At 35.4% G+C, this 23386-nt stretch overlaps 1 protein-coding gene across 5 annotated transcripts in view; it reads left to right on the top strand.

Annotated features, from left to right (window-relative positions):
* Positions 1-23386, top strand: part of Mctp (multiple C2 domain and transmembrane region protein) — a 1238231-nt gene that overhangs the window by 679518 nt on the left and 535327 nt on the right. The window lies entirely within an intron of this gene.

Genomic DNA, 23386 nt, shown 5'->3' with positions numbered 1-23386 from the left:
TGCAAAAACAAACTGTAATTATATTACATTTACCAGTAACTAACATTAAAAATGGACATACTAGTAAACAATTTAGGGACTGTAGCTTAAAATAATGGATACATTAAGTTTTAATGGTTTCATAAATAAAAAATTATTCAAAAAATTTAAGAAAATGTTAAAAAAATAATAAAGAATTACATTAAATTCTTACACTTATAAGCTTTGTTGTCACCAAATATTCATTTCATTATTTCGCAAAAGTTTTAAATGTCATGGAAAATTCACTTTTCCAAATGTTCCAGATGTTTCAATGGTTTCGAAGTCAGATATCAAAATGATTCTAAATAAGCCTACAGAACATGTCAAGATAAAGAGACAGCAAGTTTTCCTTTCTTTTGACATAAATGTAAATCATTTCAATGTCCGTTAATAGACACTGTGGTGTCTCACTGTACCCTCCTAAATGGGAACAGTGAGACATTTGCATTTTTTTGACAAACACATATTGTATATTATATCCTTTATCTATTAACAGTTTCGTTTATGTATTATTATACTCCATGTTTTAATGTCTATTTCTATTGCACTTGATTTTAAAAATACTTCAATTATTACTTGCATATATATGTCTTAATATTTTGTGTCTCACTGTACCCACTACTCCTCTACTGGAGAACAAACCCTGCCTTTAGCACTGTTTTATCATGTAAAAATTATTTTTTCATTAATAATTATATATAAGTATAAGGCAAAAAATCGCAAATAGCTATTTATATATCAAGTTCGCAAAATAAGACTTCAGCGGATGAATTCAGTGTTTTTGGACCAGGCATAAGCTGAGTCCAAAATACGCACTGAGTCTCTAAAGCAGGGGTCGTCAGCACAGAGCACCCTGGGGCTAGCGTGTCTTACCCGCGGAAAACGCAGTGCACCATGGTGCACTCGTAGCTGCTAGCAGGTATGCTCTCTAACTAACTAATGCTGCACGACGGTGCACACGGAACGGCACCGCTTACCCTTTGCACATTTCAGCGATTGCTGACGACCACTGTTCTAAAGGTTTTGCGTACGTGGTGCATAAATAGTTTTTAGTAAAAGCGCTCTAAATTATAATATGAAACAAAATGAAATAAAAGTAAATATAAATATAAGTATAAAAGGCACAGTCATTCACAACTTAGCCCGCTAAAGTTCAATTTTTCGGACTGATAACAGTATACGAGAAGCAACTATTTTAGAGGGCATATACTAAAAATATTTATTTATACACACACTCACAGATATATATATATATATATATATATATATATATATATATATATAACTGATAATGACAAGATTTATAAATAAACTCATTATGAATAAAATAGATAAGAAAGCATTTAAAAATTGTACAAAATATCAGCGAAACTAATTCTTCCAGTACAAATTGCACACCCTCAATTTAACACTATTATTACCGTTACAGTATGAGCTACAATTAGTAATTAATTAAGCTATAAATAAATTTTTAACTACGATAAAAGAGAAGGATAAATGTATCACTTACCAAATCTGCATAATTATCTAGAATAGTGTATCCCAATGGCGAAGACTAAAATGGACGTTGGTGAATTCAAAGGAGCTGCAGTTCAATTCTTTTGTTTGAAAGCAGAGCGTGCAATAACCCATTGTCAGCCGAGAACTTCATCTCCTATTCTATTTCCCTTTTCATATAACTTACTATCGAGAAAATCCTTTCAGATTCCTCATTTGAATGGGATAGTGTCAGTACTAATTTTTCGAGTTTTCCTATATTAGGAAATTTTAGTTCTTCATTGAAGTCAAACGACTAAACAGTCACCTTAAAATGTAAAAGATGAACAGAAAAATGCCTTCAAAATTTAAAAAGTTACCAAAAATGACCTCAAAATTAAAAAGAAAATTACGAGGAATTAAAAGAGTTAAACAGCGAAAAATTACCGAAAATGACGTAAAAACTCTACATTTCTATAACCAGCAGCTCGTATCCAGGATTTGTATATTTATGATATTTTGAATTCTAAAGATTGTTTAACAGAGTAAAATACTACTTAACAAGCTAGCACCTTTTATTTCACCTAATGGTCTACGTAGAAACGTAAGCCAACACAACGGTTTCATTTAACATCTCACTCATCGCCTTCTTCATTCTCCATTCATTAAATAGTGACAGCTCCTTATAATATGAATCTCGCAATTTTCCTGGTATAGCTCTGTGGCTAGCTTGTTCTGCTTCTACCAATATTTCGTTAGGAATTTCAATGCAATCCATTTTCTACAAATTAATCTCAGACAAAACTGTTTGCAGTAAACACTTTTGTTTTATTTTCCTACCATAGTAACGGATTATGAATTTTTCCTATTATAGCAACTGATTAAGATATATTTTCTCATTTGTTATTAGCCTATATCTACAAATTCTCAACAATTTCTGTTCCAACAATATGCAAAATACAGTTAGCCTACTAATTTATTTTCTCTTAAGATATACGATTCAAAATACCACAAAACGTTGTTACAATACACGACCGTTAAAAAAACTCAACATGCTCATATGGATAACTAAAATTGCTGTCGCTCGTTTAGTTAAATTCCATTCTCGCATGTTACGTTCTTCGAGTACATAACGGTCTTGTAACATAAATATCACGAGCGTTGAAAAGGATGTGAAGAAAAAAAATACTTCATCTTGCTGATGACTGTTTCAAAATGTCTGAATAATAGATTAAATAAATAAATCATTTATAAAAAACTTTACCCGACTTAACTTTATAAATGTTTATGTCTATCAAAGTATATGTTTAAGAGTTTACTCCTGTCCCAGATTATCACGATAGCACAATTTATAGAAGTTTACACGATAATACTTCGTGAGTTTTGACATAACTTTTATCGCCCCGATTATCAATAACAAGGATTCCTGGGAGTTTTCGTCTATTTCGGGGATCATATCTATTTTTATACCGATAATATTTTAGTATACATAGAGATTATCAGAAGGGTGATTCTTCTTCCTCTTCTTTCTTATTTCTACGTCCTTATATCAAGTCCTTGAGATTGTGGTTTCAACAGATTTGTAGTTTTTGTTGGCTCCAAATACGTGTGATCTGGAGTTAAATCTATACATGATAGGATGCGAGCTGATGCTTCATTGCATTTCGTGAATAATTTCTGGAATTCTATTATTTTTATGTGTCCACTTTTTATTCTTATTGTTGTTGGTGGATTTCTGCTAAGCTGGCAATTAAAGGCTGATCCTGGTTGTTTTCCTTACACCATTGTTGAAATAGTCGTTTACAAAGTCCATTTTTCTCTTTTTTTTAATTTGGAGAATACTTCAGAGTAGTTGAGTTTGCATTTATTTGGCTTACTGAGATTACTACTTTCTTTAGCTAAGGTAGCTTCTTTATACCGACGTGTGATGGGATCCACTGGATGCACAGTTCTGCTGTTTTGAACATATCTTGTAGATATTTCATTACATTTAGAGTTAATTGGTCATGAATTTAATGATAGTTCTGAAGTTTGTCAATAGAGCTTTTGCTATTTGTTAGGGACGATATTTCTTTGGGTGTGGGTGTATTGAGGTCTTGTGGAGAGATGCTTCTATGGCATCAAGTTCTACTGTAAAAATTATACGCATAGTCTTCATTTCTGAAGATAATTGCTTCTATTATTCCATCTGTTGTTATAAGGAGTGCTTCAGTCTGTATAGATATTTTTGGCTTATTGTGGTGTCCTATTAATGATTTCTAGAGCAAGTTGTTTAGGGTGATTAATGCCACATATGTTCACTATAACATGTTCAATATCAGCAAATTCGTCCCTAAGGTCCAGTCCAGTACAATACAAATATGAATCACCTTATATACCAGTTATAGAAAAAGTTGACATTGATCAGATATGGTAATGATATACATTTATTATTTCAGCTAATTATATTAGTGTTGTAGATGCTAGATATTGAACTTTACACTCATGTTGTTAGTAAACAGCTCACTATTTTCTAAATTTTACTAGAAACATAATATTGTGCATAAAAGTACTACAACTTTTCAGTTGTATTTAAGAAAATATCAATTGTATTTCAGAAATTATCAAATGTATTTCAGATTAGTCAATTTAATTTCAGAAATTATCAATTGTATTTCAGATTTGTCATTTCAATACCAGATAGTATCAATTGTAGTACAGATTTGTCAATTGTATTTCAGATGGTATCAAATGTATTTCAGATTTGTCAATTCAATACCAGATAGTATTAATTGTAGTTGAGATTTGTCAATTGTATTTCAGAGGATATCAAATTTATTTCAGATTTGTCAATTGTATTTCAGATGGTATCAAATGTATTTCAGAAAATAAGCAATGCATTTGAGATTACATAGTCACTTTTATTTCACAAAATAAAAAATGTAGGCCTACTTGAGACTTTAACATGTGAAGAGTCCACTGCAAGAATGATGGATGTCATTTGGAATACATTTTGCAGGAGAAGCAATTGAAAGTTTGAAATGCTTAGCGCTCAAAGCTTAACTGTGATTTTCCGATCACTACTGGACAATGACTATCAGTGTTAATGCCATATAACTCTGTATGCACATTCTATATGTCTTAAGCTATGCATTGACAGTCTTGGTTCATTTTCGACAAGAAAGTGACATCCATCATTCTTGCAGTAGACTCTTCATATATTTAAAAAATCCTCAACTTTATTGCATTTTAGCGTTCGACAGTCATATTCACCATAGATAAAGCTGCAGCTTGATGAATTGTACTGTATTGTACTGCACGAGCACAATCACCACCAACAATATTATGTGTGTTGCTCCATCAATTTTACTCTCTATAGTAGGTAAATTAGCCCACAACACCAGGAGCTATGACAACAGGAATTCTAAGATGGGTTTTTACGTACGTCTTCACTTTACACCAAATCATCTCGATTGGATTTAACATTGGAGAATAAGGTGCCAACCGTAACTTCTGAAATGCAAAATAATAGTTTCTGAAATACAATTGACAAATCTGAAATACAATTGATGTTTTCTGAAATATAATTGATACTATATGAAACTGAATTGACTAATCTGAAATACAAATGGTACTATCTGAAATTAAATTGAGAAAACTGAAATACAATTAATGTTTTATGAAATACAATTGATACTATCTGAAATTGAATTGACTAATCTGAAATACAAATGACAAATCTGAAATACAATTGATATTTTCTGAAATACAACTGGAAAAGGTGTAGAGAAAAAGTAATTAAAGTTGACATAACAATATTTGTACAGCTTGTTCTCATTCTTAAAAATCAGCATAATTCAACGTTACAGAATACTTCTTGACTGGGTTACTATGGATGGATGATGACGAAATAATAGCAGGAGAACAGACATGGACTGTGACATGGGCCTACCATCTTTACTTTCTTCTTGAACGAAATTGTGCTAAGAAATTGATTGCCATTTATAGGCCATTCGTTATCTCGTGAAACGAAATGCATGGGTGCGCCGTAGAATACAGTAAGAACCTTATGGTGGGGGTAAGGGAGATAGCTACCTGCGAGTGAAAACATATCTAGGGACGGAAGCTTCCCAGTCCACTTTTTCTTCCCCTTACGCGCAGCTAGGTTTCACGAAATAACGAATGACCTATAATATCCACCGCACTCGACCGGATTTAAATTCGTGAACCTCTAATCCTACTCACAACATAGTGACAACCACAGCGTTGAAAACGAGCACTCCCCGGGAATAAAATTTGACTAGGATGAAATTCTAGTTATCACTAGTCACAACTATGGATTTATAATAATAAATAATAATACTGCTGTCACTCGATACAACGCCAAGTATTCAGATATTAAATGACCTGTAATAAGTGGACACAATAGGAATTTGTACCCTCTTCTTATGTGTTAAAAAGCTTTAGAATATAACCTCAACCAATTACTTACAGTGCCGTGGTTTCAAGCAGAAAGGGATCACAGCATGCGCAAGCTATCAGAAAACTTGGCACATCTTCCGGGAGAGGGAGTGAGCAACTACTGCAGCATTTCCCAACCCCAAGGTCTTCTCCGTCCCTTCACATCGCATTTAGAACGCCCACTCGTTCATTTCTCGCATTAGTGATCAGTTCTGAAAAGGCTTGGCGACATAATCGTTGTTTTGTTGAATAATGGAAGGCATTAAGTGAAGCTTCATTGCAATAGCGGTGGATGAGCAGTCGAAGAAGTCTGAAGGATCATAAGGACTGTGAGTAATTAAAGAGGACGGTTTGGTTGCTCTTTAACGCTGTCTCTCTGTATTTCATACCTCTTTCTTTCTTTCTTTCTTTCTTTCTTTCTTTCTTTCTTTCTTTCTTTCTTTCTTTATTTTTTAAGTAATTTCTTAAATTGTCATATAATATAGGCCTAGTAGGAATGCTGTTATGAAGTTATGAACTTCAGGTACTCACATGGTAGGTTTTGATTCAGTTTCCAGATTTGTATGTAGTTTTCGATATTTCGGTATACTCGTATATCATATGAAGCTGAAGCTGAAGCTGAAGAAGGGACTAGTGAGTACAGTGGAGCTCCACAAATAGACACTCACTCTCGTATACTTCACGATACAAGGTAAGTCCCCCGTGCTGCACAGGGTAACCAGTTGAACCAGTGCAGTAGTGTGCAGATACTCGTACACGTTGGCAGCAAGGCAGGGAACAAAAAATGTGTACTTATGTTGAAGCACAAGTTACAAATATTGCAACAGTTTAAAAAAGGTGAATCAATCAGAGCCATCGCTCAAGAATTTGACATTTCGATCAGAACAGTGCATGGGATAAAACAAAATTCATCTAATTACGAGCATTCTGTAGTGATTCTAAGAAGCGTTGTTATTATCAGTTGTTTGTAGGATGAAAACACAGTTTATTTTGTGTATTTCCTAAATTTAATCAATAGGGATTATTTATGTTCTCTCTTGAAAGGTATATACCATTTAAAAATAATTCAATACACAAACACAACTATTACAAGAAATGCTCAATAAGTTTTTATAGCTTTATTCTCTTCGGCTCTAATCAACAATAACAAAACTGCAGGTTACCAGGCGACGATAGAAAAGAAAAATGCGAAAACAGATGAATGCTCTTTCATATTTAAGTATAAAAATATAGGGGTGCATTTGAAATTTCAAAGTGGGAGTGGCTGGGGGTGGAAAGTGAAATCTAAAATGCAATTAAGCCTAGTTTAAGACTTCCCCCTTGATATCGAAATTTACGTGTTTTTTTTTTTTTTTGTTTAAATTTAATTCAATTAATTAACTAGTTATTTAGAGTGGGAAGTTGTGAAATGAAAGCCCCGTATGTAGATATATTTAGAGAGTTTTTCCTCTAGAAGTTTGTTTTATGTTTCAGATGTATCACGTATATATTATACTTAATCACGCATTTGTTTTGTTATATATTTTGCATATTCTACAATATATTATTTAAAATTATATACGTTAATTATTTATGTTTCGGTCCGCACGCCATAAAAAACACTGTACAGCCCTTATGTTTACCATTGTCCGCAGTACTCCGTAGAAAGACAGCGTTCGTACCTCGTCTCGCACAAGGACCATTGCTATGTCTATTTGTGGAGTTCCACTGTAGCTCCGAAAAGTTTGGGAGATCTCCTTCTTCTTTCTCTTCTTCTTCTTCTTCTTCTTCTTCTTTCAAACATGTATTAGGCCATGTAGTGTGTTACGGACTCGATCCATCTTTTTGCAGGGCGTCCTATTGACCTTTTTCCTGCTCTTCTGTAATACAGGATCTTTTTGGGGTTCTGCTGTTCTTCATCCTGTTGACATGATTTGGGAAATTATATTTCAAAATACGGAAGAAACATTCGGAAACTACATTATAGAGATATTTAGTCACGTGGTCATAAAATTACTTAGATACGTACTGTAAATAAGTTTTCTTTTTTGTTTATTTTGTAATTACATGTTGCCATAGTTTCTGATGTTTTCTGTGCTGAATACTATGTATGTATGTATTTATTTACACTGCAAATTGGTAAATACCCGGTGGCAGTGATAACTAATTACACTCAGTAATGACAGTTAATAATAAAATACAATAATAATAGTACTAATAATAAAATTATAATAATATAATAATATTAAGATGGAGGATCCTAAATTAAATGAAGCACGATCACTTAGATATTTATTAATTATTTCGTTAATTGTTAGATGTGAAACTATTACGCGGGCCTAGCTGTACTCAATGTTTTAATATATTTTTAATGTGTGCTGAAACTTAGTTTCCAACGTTTCGGTGCTACTTAATGATTACCTGATGAAGTAGGTGGAACTAATAAGTTCTGAAATGTTGTACACTTTAAATTTAAAGTCATGGTCTAAACACTTAAAAAAAACTGCATCAAAAACTAGCTAGTTAACCAGCCAATTACATAGGTAATTTGTTATTTCTCACTCAGGAATCTATTTAGTTAGATTTAACGTAATTACTGAATTAGTTATGTACGTAATGGAGAGTGTGTTAGTTATTAACTTAATTACCTGAGGTCATAGTTATAATAAGGACCTGACTGGATTATTCTAGGGAAATAATCTCTGCACTCGATAGAAAGTTTAGTAACTTTCAAAGGCTGAGATATTTATGTGATGAATTAATTTAGTTCATTGTTAGATCTAAGACTATTACGAACGCCTAGCTACGCTGCATCTTTTATGTATTTTTAATGTGTTGAATCTTAATCTCCAACTATTCGACACTACTTAATGGTTACATGATCATGTAGGTGGAACCAATGAGGAGATCTGAAATTTTGGACACTCGGTTCGAACCTGCAACTCTTGACAGATATACCTCAACTCTATACGTATGTATGGAATTCGTATGCGTGTCATTTACGAGCCAACCATCATAGGTTTATCAACCACAAAAATTTGCCTTCCGTATACTCTGTTATGGTGTTATAAATGTCATGAATATGGCTAAGACATTGGGGCATACGCGCCGCTTCGACGTTCAGTACAACACCGATTTCCTTCTTTATCAATACTAAATCTAAGGTTCGTCTGTGTAACAAGGCAGAGAGCTGCCGTTCTTTCAAACATTTGCTGTGTTTATTGTCAAAATGTCAAAGCTGGGGAGGGGGGAAAGCTTTTGAGTAATCTGAACAAATATATTTCCGAGTACAGTGAGAATGTTTAATTTGTTGTTAATGGTAAACGATACCGCAAATTTTGAAATGCTACAAAAAGTTCAATTTTTATACGATAGGGATCCTGGATGGAAGCTTGAAAATACCACTTTGAGTACTTTTCCAGCGTTAATAAAGTGATCCAATTATTTGACAGTAGTGACGCTGCATCATTACCTATCTTCCAAAAATCTTCTGAGTGAATCAACTATAAAAGATCAACTGAAATATATTGGATAAAATTTTTAATTTCTTCCTGCTTCAATTGCAGTCTTGAAAAAGTCTAGAGCAGAACTAATGGGGAAATTGCAATAATAAAAATGTCTATGCAAACATCACAGTAAGCAATATGAGATAGGGAAAAGTGTATTTAAGAAAATGGGAAAAATAAAAAAAGAAAACAAAGGATTCAGAACTCTCCGTAAAGTTGCTAAAGTTACTTCAAGTGAGAATTGTAATGTATCCGAATGAATGATACAAAATATTTCAAATAATGTCCTGTAGTTTCAGAAGATGTAGAACACAGCTTCTCTGCACATGAGAAAATATTCGATACTCGTCATTAAATTAGAATTGAAAATTAGAAAATGTGGGTTGTCTATTGCAATAACACGAAGAAATTATTGTTAAAATCAGATACTCTAAGTAACGTGAACTTTAGTTTATTGATGGAGCAATGGATAAATATATATATTTTGCAAACAAATTTCGAGAAAAGTGCAAACAAACTGGGCCTGGTAGACGATTACTATTTCCTAAATATATTTCAGAAATTATTCGTCTATGGATTGTCTACAACACCTCTCATCAACTTCACACTCCTCCACAGTCACCAGACATTAACTCCATCAAACATCTTTTTGAACTGGGCAGAAGAGTGCATAAACACGTCATTACTAGCAAAAAGCAATTGAAGGAGATGCTTCTGAAAGATTGGCGAGAAATAGAGACTGAAATCACTGGTAAGCTTGTTGGTTCCATACAAAACAGGCTTAAGGTACGTTTTCCTCGGTGCGACTATTTGCGATGATCGTTCAACGATTATTGTTGAACGATAATGGTTGGTTACCATTTTGCTCGGAGCTTCTACGATTTGTTGATTTTTCACTAGTCGAGTGTTTTCATTCGCAATCGCATCGTTCTAGAGCAGCCGTGGCGAAAATGTGATCGTGCGCCGAGCCACTGTGTAACCTGCAACGTGCATTGCACCTATGGAGGGAGGCGGACACCCGAAGGGGAAGTGAAGCAACTGTCTCACTTATTAACGGATTTTCATTTTCCTTACGTCAAGCACTCAAACATAATGTTATACAGTTCAAGGCTACAAACTAATGTTTAGTACGTGTAACGAAGAAAGAAATGAATAAGAAAACATAGGAAACATTATCACAACCTAAAATTAACTGTCTTCACAATATGTCTGCGACAGAGTTTCAAAATCAGGAATTATGTCACTTACTGGCAGTCGCAGTTGATCATGAAGATATTTGTCTGTTAGTCGTGATCTAAATTTGGTTTTTACTATTTTCATTGTTGTTAATAATTTTTCACAAACGTAAGTTATAGCGAACATGGCTTCAACAGAGCAAGCGAATGAACGAAGCTTCGGATATTTATTTTTTTGACAAAGATTTGAAAAGTTCAACATTTTTCAAGTCCTTACATATTATAACTTTCATTTAACATCACGTTGTAAATCTGTGAGTTTAAATTGAAGATCTAAGCGTATTATTCGTACATCTGGTGAAAAAGGATCGACGTATAATAATAATAATAATAATAATAATAATAATAATAATAATAATAATAATAATAATAATAATAATAACAACACTTAACCTTTTAATGTTTCATCAGTAACATGTAGTATAATGCCGTTTTATGTTACACAACAGTTTTCCTTGTAATACTTGTGAACAAATAATACATTTAATATTCTCATCATGTTGGCAGCAAAAAAATGCGTCCGCCCATCCTACTTTGAAACTTTGTTTTGTAGCGGTATATGGTTTCGAAAGAGACATTGCGACGATACGCCACTCGCAGGTCAGAGACAAATACAAATGGAACGGAGTTTGACTCCAGTGAGTGAGAGGTGTGCGGGTTGGAGAAGGTAGGAAGCAAGAGAAATGCATAGCTATCATTGCGAGCCACAATGTGCTCGTGAGTCACATTTTCGCCACGGCTGTTCTAGAGGAAGATTGTGTTTAACAGAATGAGTTTAATGAGTAGACGTAAAAGATTATTTAAATGCTTTTGATTGAGGAGATGGAAGACGACGAAATACTTCTCCATACGTATGGGATGAAAAGAGCCGAAAAACACCGTCTGCTTGAGCTCAATAATGAAGAGAGACTGTATCAAAAATTTAAATAACTTAATTAATAACTTATTTTTCCAACTTTATTGACAAACTCAGCCCATATATTGTCCTTGACCCTTTGATCCTTGTAGGACGCATGTGACAGCCGCTACAGTGAGGGATGATTCGCCACTTCCTCGAGAAGAATTTCATCATCCGCGTCAGGAAACGAAGGAGCCATGACACACGTCTTTCTCACAATAAACGTTAGCGACTGACGATCATATTTAACCTTTTCCTGAACGACTATTCAAGACGCACGATCGTCGTTAACGACTCTAGCGGCAGTCGCTCGTAGGAAAACAGCTCCATATGAAATAAAAAGAAATAGTGCTCAACGATTATCATCGTTGAACGATCATCGCGACAGTCGCACTGAGGAAAACGTACCTTTAGGATGTTTATTCACAGAAAAGCGAAATGAGTGATCATTTTGCTTGTAGAAGAAAAAAAACTGACCAAAATTGTATTGTGCTTATACTTGTGTCCACCATTATCAGAGTCAAACGTACAATTAATTATTCTATTGTCTGAGTTAAACTAACTTTTATTTAGATTTCTAAAATATTATTTTATACTTATAGAAGTGGAGATCAATTTTATTTCAGGTGCAATGTTATTAATAGAGTGAAATATAAATTTGTAAAACTGTATTTTTCTGATGTGCTTATACTTCTGTCCGTGACTGTTCGTAAGGTCAGAAATTAAGAAAGAAACAAAAACTTGGAAGTGTATAACAATCATAGAAGCTATTTACCGTAAACAGCTAAATTTGTATGACCACATTAGGTGAATGAACAGTAGTAGACTACCACAACAAGTGCTACAGTGCAGGAAGAAAGCCAAGGGGACGTCAAAGAAGGCATTGGCTGCAGGATGTACAGACAGTCAAGACTCATGAGCATAGGCGGAGAGAGAACCGTTTCCTTGAGAGGGGGGGGCAAAGCAAAACCATAGAATCCCCATATAACGGGGTTATGGGGGACAAAATTTACCTCGTTATAGCTTGACCGTGGTAGAGTATATCGGAATACGATCATTTAATAAAAGTACTTTCGGGGACATGTTTCTTACAATTTGGGACATCTGGCCGACATCTACGGCTGACCACTAAGATCCAGAATACAAAGCAGAGGTTAAATGAAAAATAAGATAAAATATGATTTGCGGAGAGAATACAGAACAATGACAAAATTTATAAATAGGGCAAAATTTGATTTCGGAGAAAAATGAGAAGAAAGTGCAATTAAGCGTAGTGAAATGAAGTAAAAAAATTTTACATCCATATACGCGATGTTTCGGACCGAGTTGTAAAGGGGTTTGAGGGTGGGTGCGTCTCGGTGTTGCGTGAGATTCACTCAGGGTAGCCGAGGTACGGTTGTGGTGTAGGATGATGTCGGGAATAATACCAAGCCGGCTACTTATATAAAAGGCAGTGTAAACTCCAAAACTATAAGTTTATTGTCGTATTCACTTGGTAAACCCTAGAGCATGTATTTCCGGCTGACTTAGAATTCAATCGTTGGTCGCACTTCTGCATCGACTCTATGGCAGCTCTGAATAAGCTCTATCCGATACTATAAATTCAATACTCTGCCCAGTACACTATGATCGAAGCTCCGAAACGTTGACGAGTAGTCTCGCCGATGACAAAGTTCTAACTATCGAGTCTTCGCCGGAAGAAAGACTATTAAGTTGGGCCGCCGACACGAAAAAAAGATGTCGCGCCGTCTACACGAAGAAAAGTAGTTATCCTGTCGACACGAAACGAAGTAGTTATTCTGCCCTGTATGTAGGGCCGTCGACACGAAAAGGAGTAGTGATTGTGCCCTGTATGTAGGGCCGCCGACACGATGAGATGTTGTGATGATCTCCGCTCCCCGTCACCCTTATTTATAAAAAAACCTATCCTACGCTAAAACTAACTATCCTATTGGCTAACAACTACGTCACTTAACCGGCCTAAAATCTATTCCCTATTGGTCCAAAGTGACCTCATAAGCTGGACCAAGATCTCTTCTTATTGGGCGCGAAATATGTCATCTCTAAATTTAGACTTTGGATTTCCCATAACATCTAATTAGTTCGAAGATCTTGGAGAACCCCGTTCTTTGGAAAACCCAAGCTTGCAATTGCTTTCCCACGGGTCCAGTCTAACTCCGGCTTTTACGCATCGCCGAGTGTCTATATACAATCACGCACAAGGTGGCCCTAAATCTGTCCGATGCTGACAAGTGACGAAACACCTGTGTGGGAAGCTAATTCTAACGAAGTCGCCAGAACATCCCCGGGAATACATGTAACAAAAATATGGAGATATCATTTCGCTAATAAATCGGTCTCTCCCTCTCCTAATTCCTGCTTCGGGTTGAACTGTAGGTCTACTACAAATTATAATAGGGCATAACATAAAACAATCTCCCTCTTTTTGTCTCTCGTACAGAAATACATGCATATATCAATAAAACTACGTAACAGCGCTAACAGAAACTTTTTATATGAAGCTTACCTTCCTGAAGATATATGAAATGTAAACTAATTATTTTATTTAATCTCGTCTTTAAATTTATACATTATACCACGAACACATTCCTTTTTTCTGCGTTGCTATGAGGTACGTTATTCATATTTCTCCAAGTGGCGGCCTGAACACCTTCAGACTTCTAACACATGAGTACAGGCTGTTACAAAAGAAGGAGGTATAAAAATAATTATACATTCAGAAATTTAAAATAAATGTTATAGTCCAGACACATGATCTGAAGACATTAATTCGCCAATTTAAGCATAGAAAATTAATCATAAACAAAAGCAAAAAAGATCTTTTGAATTCAATATTTTCTAAGAAACAAAAAGTTGAGACAAATTTTGGGAGGGCAGTGGCTCACACATGTCCCCCCAGAACTCCGCCTATGCTAATGAGTAGACTTCGTGGAATTTCCACGAGAATCGTAAGGTTTACTATGCACGCAGTATAGACTGTATGAGAAGGGGATGTGCAATGGCTGGAGTATGCCTCTAATGTAAACACTGAGGAGTATACTGCGGTTACAATAAAACCTGTACCCTGCATTCAAGAAATATAATGAATGATCATTGAAGTAGCAAATGTCTAAACACGTAAGTCCACAATTATTTTATGGTGAGATATATTGACTCTTAAAATTTAATGTAAGATACATCATTCTTGAATATGTGCATTGCAGTGAAGAGTTACGTCATTTTGAGCGACTGCAAAGTGAACCTCCTCCGATGGTCACTCAAACAGTTTTTATATTGGGAAAATGTACGTTCAACATCATACGATGTAGTAGGTGCATATTTGAAGAATGGAAAGTCACTACTTCTTAGTACACCAACTTCAGACGTCTTGTCGTGACCTGATAGCACATCATTTATAATACGAAGTTGTGAATAGGAGAATTTTGAGCAATAATGCTTCCCAACTTACATTTCACTTTTTCTGAAATTAGTGAATTGTTATTTTGGATAACGGTTTGTGATACGTTATACACTATATTAAGAGCTGCTGAGAGTTGTAGTTTAGACGATTCTAACAGGATGATGCTTTTGGACACGATTTTAAAATTAGAATCAATGAACAGAATATCTTCCAATAGCAGTTCAGAAGGCAATGATTTTACAGCTGCAACAGCGGAACTGTCTGTGCTATCCAATGCATCAATTACCTCCATTATTTTGCCGTAATATTCTGCATAATAATTAACAGCATCCAACTACGTTTTCCAAAGGGTCAAGACTGGCTGCGGGAGTAAGTGTATTCCAGGGGCAATTGTTTGGAACAGCAACACTCTCATTGTAGTATGTTTGATTGAATTATTTTATGTACTGAACAAATGTTAAGCTTTGACTATTCGAACCACAGTAATGCAAAAACATGTGCTTACTTAGGTATAAATTAGCTGTAGCTGCTCTATCTATTTGGACCGGTCAGAACTCTTAACATGAACTGCTTATACTACGAGACCGGACGTCGCTCACCTCTTCTATACTACCGTACATCGGCAACCTGATTGCATGCTGCGTGTGGCAATTCAACGAAGTCTACTCAACGTTAAAGGAGCAGTCCGCGATAAAATTAAGTTGGCTTTAATGAAACACGTTTTTCAATCTAAGTAGAATGTAATTTACCGCAAGTCAATGCGAGGCATGGTTTTTGAGCTACTGACTCCGCACAAATACTTATGACGTCATAGCCACTGAACTGGTGTGATTGCGTAGTAGACCGAGAACATCCGCATGTGTAGCGCTTTGTATTAAATAATCTTCTCGCGCCGTAGTATACGTGAACAGAATTTCGGACTTAGTTGTGATTGAGTGGTCATATTTTGATTTTCATTTAATCATAAAATAGCACATACCAACGTTGTGGTTTTATGTAGGGCTATTTTCTTTTATATGAACGATTTTGAACTACAGTAGACTAAACAGAAAAAATTGTATCTTAATACAGTTTAAAATGCCGTGGTGTTGTGATTGTTCGTGTTCAGAAGGAAGAACAAAAGCTGAACATGGAGAAGGGGTATCACTTCATGTATTTCCGAACGGAGAAAAGTCACCGCAAATATTTAAAACATGGGTGAAGAAAATCAACAGGAAAGGTTTTACACCATCGAAAACTCTTGTTGTGTGTTCTAATCATTTCCATGAAAGTAATTTTGAAGAATCGTCTCTATTAAAAAGAGGTTTAATGAAAGACAATAGAACTCCTATGATAATGAAGAAAACTGCTGTCCCTTATTTTTGAAAGGAGAATCTCCTCAAGACAGTTCTAATACTAAGCGCTTCTCTGCTTATAAATGAAAAAAGTCGTCGAAGAAGTAATAGCAAGTTGCAGTGATGCACCTATAACTGAAAATATTGACGTATGTGTAGTTCTCGATGAGGCTGAAAATTCACAGAAACGTAATATAAACAAAGCTGTGCAGTGTGAGATAGGGTGCGAGACGCTAAGAAATATATGTGGTGAATCAGATGTGAGTGAGCCATAAACTGTCTTAGACAAATCTTTTAAAATACAAGAAGAAACTTCAAATTCTAATTCATCAGGTATAAGGTACAAATTATTTCAAAATTTTTCAAAACTTTACAACTATATTTCATGGGCAAGACAACATTTTATAAAATAATTTCAAAATTCGTAGAACCAACAGTAGTTGTAGTTATTTTCAGATTCATGAACAACTTATCAATTCCGTAGAAGATAAAAACGTGCGAATCGCGGTGATGACCAATTTGACTCACCTGGTTACAGTGCAAAATATGTCACTTACAGTGTAATGGACCTTGATTCAGATAATATTATAGACTTCGTAGTTCTGCAAAAGGGTCTAATTGTAGGTAATCTTGAAAAAGCAGCATGCGAAAAAGTTCTACATCGCCTAAAAAAAATTGAACATTACCCTCTCTCTGTCGGACCGCAATAGAGGAATTAGGAAATTCATGAGGACCAAATATGAATGGTGGACCATCATTTGACATTTGGCACATTGCAAAAAGCTTATCTAGAAACCTTAAAGCTGCCGCAAAAACATATGAGAAAGTAAAAATGCGGAAAGACAGCATCATAAATCACTCGTGGTGGTTATGTGCTACATGTGAAGGTGATTCTGACGACTTAGAAGACAGATTCATTTCTGTATTAAATCATGTTTGTAATATACACGAACAGAAACATATAAAAAATGTGCACACATTCACCCATACAATAGCGAGAGGGAATGGACCGAACCTGGATCCGAACCAACAATGCTCTGAAAAATGTTGTATGCAACCCTGCCCTTTAAAAGACTTAAAGCAGACTAATCAGTTTTGTCACACCAGCAAACTTGAATCATATCTTAACGAGAGATTGGTTTACACTCATAAGAGAAAAGAGAAAACACTTTCCATATGATGGAATAGTAACAAGAACTATGATTGCGATAATGGACCATAATTACAACGTGAAAATAGATGTAACTGGCTCCAGACTCCAGTACTCTAAAGCCACTAAACGATTGGTGGAAAAGAAAACATACAGCAGGAAGGAAAAAGCACTGAGAGAAGATATACAGAGAAACGTGTTGGAAGTAGCTCGTGGTTATCAACTACTGCAATTCGATGATCCACATGTTTTAGAGGCTCTCTCAAATATAGCCCCGATGCCTAAACCCTGTGACTCAACAATTATGGTGCAATAGAATAATATAAACCATGTACTAATTTATTGCTGACGTGAGATAAACACATATCTGTAGTCCCTACATAACGAATATTTCACGTCTCACATACATTCACTCACTCAGTGAAGACGTTGACTTAGGTTATAATTGATCAAAATATTAAACATTTTCAGTTTGAACCCTTATCAGACCCAAGTCGTTCTAATCACAGAATGGAACAGAATGCATTGTACACGGGATTTAAAGTGGGATAGAGTTTGGGTAAGTTATTACTAGTATTATTATTATTGTTTATTATTATTATTATTATTATTATTATTATTATTATTATTATTACAGTATATGCATGTGATAGGTCCTAAGTGAATTAATAATAACTGACTGTAACATATGAATATGTATTTACTCGTTCTACACCACTGTATGTCAAAAGGAACTACAATGCAGTCTTATGAAGCGAACGGTGGTTATGACGTCAGAGCTTGCAGTAAGACCTTTAATATTTCATAAACTAAAAGGAGTAGAGAGATGAGACAAACGCCGTTAATCTAAGGATTACTTAGGTAAACATCCTATAATATAATCAAAATTTCGAATTTTATCGCGGACTGCTCCTTTAAGAAGATTGACGAAATAAACAAATATGTTGAAAATCAGAAATCGACGTCGGATGCTCTAACTCGAATTGAGCTAAGTGTTGTATATCATATTCGTGGGTGGCATTTCGGTGCTAGTGTAGATTTACTGAAGATAAACTATATTGGATTGAAAATAATTGTGGATTTCAGGTGAGAGGAGGGCTTCCTCAAGCGACATGAAATGTATGTGTGAATTATCCAAGGAATAATCTTCCTGCACTTGCTATTATGAATGCATCCACTAACCAGAAAGTACCTCCAAGGAAAAGAAAAAAAATTAATGCGTGGATAAGGGACAGATTTCTACTAATAGTAGAGCGATGTGGTAGTACACCGTCAGTAGCCTATTTAATTTGGAACATAACTCTAATTTAATGACTGTCTGCAGTGTTCACAAGTAGGAACTATTTCCAAACATTGTAACATAATCATTTTCTTCTGTTCAAGTTTCGTCTTCACGCTAGCCGTTAATTCTCATGACATGGCTAAGAATTGCTCAACAGTACAAAGTAACTAAATTGCACTACCGTCCTTTCATACTTCTAAATTCGCCCCGCTTGCTTTTCATATTTTTAAACACTTTTTTTCTGGAAGACCATTAAAATGAGGTTACCTACGTAGATTATAACGAATTGCACAAGGAAAAAAGTTATTCACTCCAGTCAACAAACTTCGCTGAGGACATGATCTGAGCAACTAATTTAACAAGCTCGGCTATTCAGTTTACACTTCACTTTTATGTATTGCTGGTTTTCTACACAGCAAGGCAAATTTGTAGTATCTTGGTTTCCTCTCTCATACTCGAGCATTGCACAACGCTAATCCAAACAACAAAATTAGCTTCTGCATTACATGCGCGCTATTCTCGGTTCAAGTTTGTCGAGTATGGCTAAGTTCGATATTCGCCGAGAGGCTTGTCATGTTTGTTTGGCATTGTCATGAAAATATTCGCCGTCCTTCAATCCCACCCATTCATGATTTAACCGCTTAAGGGCCGGTATTATGAACGCCGTTTAAACCTTATGTTCAGTTTAAATTGATAGTTTTCGTTCTGCTTCGTATTATAAACCTTAACTGCCAGTTAAACTTGAGTTAACTTGAGTTTAACTTGATCGGCAGTTCTCTGCCGTTTAAACTGCAGTTCAAGGCTCAACGTACAAGATGGTGGTTCCCGCAATACACATGGATATTGCAGATGTTTTCCAAGAACTTGTGAGTGACTATAAGTGAGTGCTCAATATTAGTGAACGACCACGGCGGCCAAGAATTTTTCGAAATAGAGTGCACCACTTTGAAATATACATTAATGAAAATAAGTTTTAAAACTGATTGAGGTTTTCGAAGCAGACAGCTTTAACCTTCAGAATTAGGATTATAGTCCTAACCTTGTTTCGAAAAATTGAAACTCGGATACAACATGCAACAGAAAAATGAGAAAGTGCAAAAATATGTGTTTTAGGGTTTGAATTTAAAGGTTATTTGGAAAGATAAATTATTTATTTTTTATTTTTGAAAATATTCTGTTGAATCTCTGCATCAGTTACTAGTTGCGCTGCGCTATTTTTCCTCTGGTAGTAGACATACTGAAAACGATAGAAGATTTCGAAAGTGTCCATAAATCTATCATAAACCTATTGCGCATTGTACTGTGTGTGGCAGACAGTCTTCTGGTAAGATTTACTATGGGGCCTGATTTACAAACACACTAATAATATTATCTAATTTTACTAGACACATAAAATAATTTTATTGTTTGACTGAATTCTGTTTCATAAATATTCTAGACAACACATGAAATACTCACACATATTATTACTTCATTACTCAGTTGATTCTGTATGGAGTTACGTCCCGGATGGTCATGCAAGGTTTAGTTTGGTTGCATTGTGTTTGGGAAGATAACGTTGGTAGCCAGCGTTAAGAAACTATTTGAGGTTAAGTCTGACAAGCATAACTGACTGAAGTACGCGGTATTGCTCCCCTTTAGGTTCTTTTATAATAAACTCTCTGATACCGAAGAACAAAGATGTTACTTAATGAAGATTCTCCAGGAACGCCGGCTATTTTAAATAAATAATAAATTTAAACAGTTGTGATCGTCTTCCTTTCTTTCCTAGCAGTAATACCAATCGTATTCCACTACGGTTTAAATTAATCGAGACTCTGTAATACGGCACATTGAGCTAAAGTCACGGTTAGGTTTAACTTAGGTTTAACATAATCTTTAGATTAACCGTATTTATAAAACCGCGCCTAAGAATTTTAGCACAGATCTTGCGATTAATTTTTCATATGGAATAGGACGGATTTTGTAATATCTTGGTTGCCTCTCTCATATTCGAACATTGCAAGACACTAAACTAAATATCTTAAATTAATTAGATTTAAATGTACTTCTCACGTTTAACAATTACTTCTTGTCTTCCTAAAGAGATTGGATGTTCTCTCTTGATTTTGTCTATCCTGTGTTTTCAAACGACGACCTCACTCCACGTTAACGAGACGATCGAAGATTTCCCGCTGTTAGTGGACGTTTAGGCCTAATGTTAATTTGTATTCCTTAAAATAACATGCTATAAGCCTGGAGGACAAGTCCTTGAAATATAGCATTCAATAACAGAAAGAAAACTTCACTAATGAGAATATATAACTTATAGGCTTATTTTCAGGAACATTCACTCTCTAAAAATGATTCTTTTTTTCAGTTTGTGCGCCATATCTCCCTAAACTCTGTACTAGAGGATGGTTTATGCTGTTTATATATAGATTTATTGTCATCAACATTTATATATTAGTTATGGTGTACCACAACTTATGTATACGGGTTTCACCATAACCTTCTATTACATTTACTCACAATTATTATGAAATCCCGACAGCCTGTTAAATTAATACTTCTTCCACTATCATTATTAACTTAACTCTACACAGTCCATTCCTCCTTATTGATCTTAAACATTCACCATCTGTTCGTTCCTCACTTACGTTCCTTCCAGCATTCTAATCTTGCTAACATAAATTTATATATAATTCCGTCTTTCTACATCGCATCTATCTCGTTCTACTCTACAGGATATTATTCTGTTGATCTTTATTACTTTATCAAAATATCGTTCTTAAATTTTAACTGACTATTCTTATTAAAAGTCCCGTGCCGTGGCGTTGTGGTCTAAGGCATCCTGCCTAGGACTCGCGTTACGGAATGCGCGCTGGTTCGAGTCCTCGTGGGGGAAGAGATTTTCTCATGAAATTTCGGCCAGTGTATGGGACCGGTGCCCACCCAGCATCGTGATGCACTTGAGGAGCTACAATAGATAGCGAAATCCGGTTGCGAATCCCACCTATAACGGCTGGGGGGATCATCGTGCTAACCGCACGATACCTCCGTTCTGGTTGGATGATCGTCCACCTCTGCTTCGACATGTGGGCGTGAGGCCAGCGGCCGGCTGGTCGATCTAGGCCCTTCACGGCTGTAGAGCCACGGATTATTATTCTTATTAAAATATCTATAATAACATTATTTATAACACTTAACATCTTCACACGGTTTTACTCATTTTACCTGATACACATCATTATTATAATTTTCTAAAAAAAATCTTGACATGGCTATACAATAGTTTTAAATTATCCATTCATTAATCTCAATTAACGCCCAGCAAAACACTATAGAAAATATAATTACTGTCACTGATATCAACTTTCATAAACTTCACTGCATCACTTTCTAAGGTTTACTTCTTTACAATAAACTTCAATCGGTAACTAGGCCTATATTTATTAACTAGCCACTTTTTTTTAACTTCCAAACTGATCTCTATTTCCAAGGTCCTTTGAACACAATTTCATCACACTAAACACGATTTACGACATTAAATCACAAAACTACCATATTGCAATTCTATTCAGACACTTTATTCATTTATCGCTCATGCACCAATTTCTAAGATTGTAACTTTTTTGGCCCTTAAATCTACTCGTCAAAGATAATATACTGCCCTGTGGTGACGAAAGCACTATCTCTTCACCCATCATCCTTGTAGCATCCTGACTTCTTCTTTGAACGCTAACCGCACCTTCTCTTGATCTCCCGTAATGTGTCCTTGTTTCAGCTTCTTGTCTTCTATGTTGTTTATAGTAGTGGCGATGTATTTCTATTTAACGATGTTGCATCAACTGCTAGGTTATTTATTTAGTATCGATAGAATTGTTGATAGTGAGATGCTATTTGGCAAGATGAGGCCGAGAATTCGCCATAGTTTAGCTGACATTCGTCTTACAATTCGAGAAAACCTCAGAAAAAGCCAACTAGATAATCAGCTCAAGCGGTAATCGAACCAATATCCGAGTGCAGCCCCGGGTGAGCAGGCAAACGTGCTAACGCCTGAGCTAGGCCGGTGGCTCGTGGAGATCATGGCGATGATAACAATCATATTATTTCTCTTCAAACTTGTAATGTAGGGCTATTAGGCCTACTTGAATCATTTGATATGTTGTCATTTCACCATGAAAGAGGTAACTCAATACAAATTGAAGATCTAACATTCTAAATGTGCTAAGTGCCAATTTTTCAAATTTCATTTTATTCAGTCTAAGGGAGGATCATCCATATGAGAATATCATACTAAATTCTCTTTGTCGTAGCTCAACTTGACTCATTCGTGCGCCAAAAGACGGTGTTGTAGGTATCTCAACCTGCATTTCGCAGTGTGTTTTTAATTAGTATCTCAGAAAGTTGTTTTTGGCACGTAACACATTTAGAATGTTAGGTCCTCAATGACTGCTACGATCAAGAAATTGTTGGTTGCAATCCTTGCTACAGCTGTGTGGGCTAAACCTTCAACTTTTCACGTAGGTGATCCGGGTTCGAGTCTCTGTCGAGCCTGAGATTTCTCATTTTAAAAGCTGACAACGTCGTAGTTTACTTTTCTCAGCGTTCTCTCGTTTTCTCATGATAGATATTAACAATACTGAGGCCGATCTGCATTAT

This window comes from Periplaneta americana, chromosome 5, assembly GCF_040183065.1.
Source record: "Periplaneta americana isolate PAMFEO1 chromosome 5, P.americana_PAMFEO1_priV1, whole genome shotgun sequence".
NCBI lineage: Eukaryota > Metazoa > Arthropoda > Insecta > Blattodea > Blattidae > Periplaneta > Periplaneta americana.
This window is presented reverse-complemented; position numbering and strand designations above follow the sequence as displayed.